This window comes from Euprymna scolopes, chromosome 16 (assembly GCF_053919585.1).
Source record: "Euprymna scolopes isolate OS-2025 chromosome 16, ASM5391958v1, whole genome shotgun sequence".
NCBI lineage: Eukaryota > Metazoa > Mollusca > Cephalopoda > Sepiida > Sepiolidae > Euprymna > Euprymna scolopes.
In genome coordinates this window covers 60,116,336-60,122,143 of record NC_136497.1, presented here as the reverse complement: position 1 = coordinate 60,122,143, position 5,808 = coordinate 60,116,336, and positions in this window count along the sequence as shown.

The following is a 5,808-nucleotide window of genomic DNA, read 5'->3' as shown; positions in this document are numbered from 1 at the left end:
TTTCGAACATTAGAGCCGAAGAGAAAAATTGAGACAGAGAAAAAGAAAGAGATCGCTCAACCTTGTGTAAAAATAAAAGAAGTTGGATAAATAACGCCAGAAAAAAAAAGCGATAAAACAAAAAAAAAGAAAAATAATTGGAAAACACAAGGAGAAACACTAAAAAAAACAACATGCAACATGTTTTTTTTATATATTTGGGACTTGCAGTTATTTTCTTCATTTTTATATTGCTGTCGGTTTGGAAAGAGAATATATTTACTTTTTCACTTTCAGTTCAGAAATAGATCATGGCTTGCCGATGAGGGAAGGAAAAACATTTAAACAGGGATGCTGAATAATTGTTTAGAACAAAGTCATTGAATTGACGAAGAAAATAATTTTTTAAAAATTAATGGTTATAGAAAAAACAGGAGGATGAATGAATAATCGAGATGGGATAGAAATAATTTCGTTTTCTAATTTAACTTTACTTTGTCAGGGATGTTTTTTCTTGCTGTCCATTATGTGTGTGAGTTCGGGGGTCTCTTTTTGTGATTGATCTATAATGTAGAAGAAAATAAGATTGTACTGAGGGCATGGCAGGTTTTGTGCGTTCGGTAATTTAAGAAATCTTATGATGTTTTCTCCGTTGTTGCGACGGAGATTTGTCTTACGTCACGTTATAGGTGATGGGGAATGGGACGATAGTTATAAACAATATAATCATGGTGATTTGACTTGGTCAGGTGATTATGGAAAACGGAATATGAGTTTTTGTGGGATGCAGGAAAAGAAGCATCTGGTAATTCGGATAGTTAGAGGCATGACACAGTGAATCCCTGTGGACTATGCTGTGTGCTTCACCTGGCATGTTTGACAGGTTCTACGATTCATGGTGAACGAAGAATGATTGAGAATAATACGTTTAGAAATAGAGAGTGGAGATGTTTTGCGTGCATTGGAAACGTGGATAAATGCGTAGCACTTGATGACGTATAGACATTTTTGGATCTGACATCGAGACAGAGATCAAGAGGAGCTGATGACTGGCAGACGAACGGGACATCAATAGAACGCGGAGAAGACACACGCACTCACAAGTCCAACTGTCAGATATATGTGAAACATTGGCGTTGTGTTTTTCCTTACTTTGTTCACCGAATATTTTACTTCTATTTTGTGACCCGCGTGCATTCTATTGGCAGCCGCCAGTGTGAACCAAAAGATGATTACACGGCCGACGAGAACGATGAAGAGATGTAAGTAGTAAACTACGGCACACAACTTTGGGGTCAGCAGCTTGTCAATGAGCAGCACGTGCTGGCACAGTTCCAATTGTGTTTTGCTTTAGTTACGACATCTTAGATTCTAATGTAAAGTCACCAACGCCATGCCAACGTATTAATATAATGTATTTACGTTACAATTAACACACACACACACACACACACACACACACATATATATATATATATATATATATATATATATATATATACATGGTAAAACTGGTAATTAGTAAAAACTTGAAGAGAGTGCTCACTACTATTGCAGAGCAAATATGTTTTTATTTTTTATTACCGTTTTATCTTTTTGGCTACATATGTTTCTGATGTTGGACCATGTTTACGATCCGATAGCTTCGTCAGGCCTCGCGGAAGTGGTTGTTAGTCATTGGAAAAAAGGTGTTTTTAAGAAAAAAAAAAAGAAAGAAAAGGGGAAGGGGAGAGGCGAGTGTTGACAATATTTCAGTTTTGAAGGTTAAAGATACATTTGATTGTATTGTAACTGATTTACATATAAATACAATATATCACTATAATTATATTTATAACCATATTTACTGCTTTTGGTAGGGCTCCTGTTTATTCTGACGATTTTTTTTTCAGGCGTTACTTAAAAAATACTTTCTCTTCGAGGAGAGGGGAGTAGAAACTTGGTTTAGTAGTGCTTTTAGTAGAGCCTCCTTAATTTTAATTAGTGCTTGCGGTAGTCCTCTTGGGCTTCCTGGGTTTTAGTTTTTTAACTCATCACTTAAAAATGTTTTCTCAAGACAATAAAAAACAATATAATCTCAAAATCACTTTTATTTTGAACATTTTTTATCTTACCATTTAAGGGCCAACGCTTAGACTAAATAAAAAAAATGATGACGAACTTTTCTCAATGTGAAAAGTCGCAAAAATAAAGAAAACATAATAATAATAATAATAATAATAATAATAATAATAATAATAATAATAATAATAATAGTAAGAAGAAGAAGAAGAAGAAGAAGAAGAAAATGGCGGAGGGGCTTAAGGAGCTAACGTCAAATCGGGGCTGTAAATTGGTTCTAAGAATGGGGGATCGATTTACTAGAACGTTGTATGTGAAAATGAACCCCCTGCCAAATCTTTAAATATTGATTTTTTTTAAATAAATTTTTAATCTGGTAGCTTAGTGTCCAGAAGTAGTTTTTAAAAAAAGACGAAAAGGAAAAAAATTGTAAGGGGGTGTCGATGGTTCAGGTGCACACTTACATATTTTTTTAAATATGTTCTTTACTCAAGTTATGCAAAATTAAAACTAGAACTTGATTTTAAAAAAGTACGTTTTTCGTGTCCAAAATTATTTATTTACGATTATTTTATTTGTATTTTTCATTGCAATGTAGAATTGTTTTCAAGCAAAACAAAACAAAACAACACAAATAGGATTTCTCATGTAAAAAAAACATTTCTTGATCAATTTACATATTTTAAAAAAACTATTTGGGGATTTTACGATCAAATCCAGCATAGTTTATCTCCTAAAAAGAAATCAAAATCTACTTTTCGGGGGCTATGTTTCAATAGCCTTTAATAAGGGAGTATTTTTTTAATAATTTAATTTTAACATTTTAGCGTGGGGGATCACTTTCCCTTAAATTTTTAATTTAACGTAAAATGAGGCCGTACTTCTTGGCGACGTAGCGAGACATGTAACCGTTAGCATTTTTTTTTTCAAGTTCAGTGGAGAGGGTGGGGGCAGAAATGAGGAAATGGTGGTGGGTTGGGTTATAAGTTCTTTTTTTTTAATACGTAGAAACACTTCAAAACTTGTATGTGCGAGGGACTTTTCATTTTTTTACGATTTGCTTTGGAAAGGTCTCACCATCAAATATTAATCAGTTAATTATAATTTCCTGATATTTTTAAGGCTATCGACACAAAAACAATCTAGGATGGACTTGTACACTCTCCTTGTATATTTTCCTTTTCGTTTTGTATTTTCTTCTGTTCAATTTATTTTCAACGGATTACACCCCTCTTATATAAAGGATTTTTAATTAAATCTAAGGGTAATGATGTTAAGACCTTAAGGTTCCTATATGGTTGTCTATTTTAAAAAATTGATTATATATAATGATAGATGTATCAAGACACAAGAATGGGTATGTTTGATCTGGCAGAACGGTAGTTCATTAAAATTGTGGGGTCTGTGTACGCGCCTGGTCCATAAAGTATGGATATAAAAAATTAAAAAATAAAAATAAAAACGTTTACAAATGTTTTTGATATAGATGTACAAAAGAATACTTTCATAAGTATGTTTTAACTTAAATAGGGATGGTATAATAAAATTGTGGGGTCTGCGTTCGCGCCTGGCCTCCATAGAATGGAAATAGGCACAAACTTTAATAAAGACTTTTCATATCTATCTGCGTAAGTATACTTTGATAATTATGTTTCAGTTTGAAGAAATATGGTATAATAAAATCATGGGGTGTTCAGTCGCACCTGATCTCCATAGAATGGAAATATGTCACAAAGTTTAACAAGGTTTTTTTAATATAGATCCACAGAATATTGTGATAAGTATTTCAGTGTGAACAGGTATGGTATAATAAATTATGGGGTTTATCTATTTATATTTTGCTTTGGTTTTGATACCTCCAAATTCAACCCTTCCTTTTCATAACCTATCAAACTTTCATAAATCAGATTCCATTTTCTGTAGGCTGTTTTTGAACCCAGTCAACGATGGGTACTTTTGTGCTAGTATATATATATATATATATATATATATATATATATATATATATATATATATATATATATGCTGCAAACACTATTAAAAATTCCTCCCACTCTTTATCTCTGCTTAAACCTAAACGTAGATTCCATGAACCAAGCTTCTTACTTAGAAGTGCACGCCTGTGGAACTGCCTTCCGTTTTCCTGCTTTCCAACTGACTTCAAGTCGAACGTAAACAAGTTCTTGATGAGCCGTTCCACTTAAGTTGACAAATTCACCGAGTTTCCATTGCTAACGATTACTATATTGTCCGATTCACTAATTTACACACTTAACACTTATCCCGAAGTGGTCTCTGGCCTTGATAAGTGGTGATGCCTTTATAAAATATATATATATATATATATTAGTGAACGTGTCTGTGTATCTGTCTGCCTGTGTATCTGTGTGGCTGTCTGTTTGTGTACATTTCCCTACGCAATAATTCTGTCAATTTTTAGTCTACAGACTCAAAGTTTGAGATACAGGGTACTGAGATTTGGGAAAATCTATATGATCGGTTTTCGGCCAGAAATTTGGCTGTTAAGAGGTAAAAGTTCAACAATTGGATTTTTGAGAACTCTACCAAACTCCTCTGACAATTTGTGGTCTAAACACTTGGAATTTTAGATATAGGTTTCTTGGACATGGATCTAACTTAATAACTTTATTTGAGCCTAAAACAATAAATGTTAAGGGACAATTATAGGGGTCAAAGTTAAAAAAAAATTACCGGTTTATTTGTTTTTTTTTTTTTGGTTTTTCGTTTTTTTTTGCTCAACATACACCTCAAAACACCGGGGCAACGTCGGGCTGAAATGTTAGTAAGTATATATTTTTGTTTCTATACTCCCATAAATTCGTTTTTCTTTTGTGTGTATTGATATTCATATTAAAAACCCCTCTTTTCTATTTATTTAAAAAGAAAATACAATTTGTTATATATGGGTTGTGGAAATGCATTCACTAGCAAAAGATCTAGCTAATTTGGATATTCTTTTAAACATTCATTTTAATTAATTCCCTATTAGTTTTTTTCGGTTTTCTTATGGGATTATCATATTTAGTTAACTATTACGTGTAATTATATTCATGCAGATATCCTACGTGATTTATACTTGCATAATATTTGCGTAAAATCTTTGCAGTAAACAAAAAATGGTTTCCATATATATTTATGTATACGTATATATTTTTATTTAATCTATTAGTCTATTTCTCTATATATCTATAAAAGTGAACGTGTCTGGGTATCTGTCTATGTGTCTGTCTGTTTACATTTCCCTACGCAATAACTCTCTCAATTTTTAGTCTACAGACTCGAAATATAAGATACAGGGTACTGAGATTTGGGAAAATATTTGTAATCGGTGTTCGGCCAGAAATTTGGCTGTTAAGGGGTCAACGTTCAACGATTTGACCTTTGAGAACTCTATCAAACTCCTCCGACAATTTTTGGGTATAAACAATTGAAATTGTAGGTATAGGTTCCTTGGACATGGATCTAATTAATAACTTGATTTGAGCCCAAAACACTAAATGTTAAGGGGTCATAATAGGGGTCAAAGTTTTTTGTAAAAATTGACCTCTGCCGTCTTTACAAAATTACTCAGACAATTCCTAGTCTAAACATTTGAAATTTTACATAAAGGGTATTCAGGGATAGAGCAAACTTTTTAATCGGTTTGGGTCGAAAATTCGAGCTACCAATATATAAATGTATGTATGTATGTTTGCATATCTACCTAAAACTTTTTCACAGAGGCGACGGATTTTCACAAGATCAGTA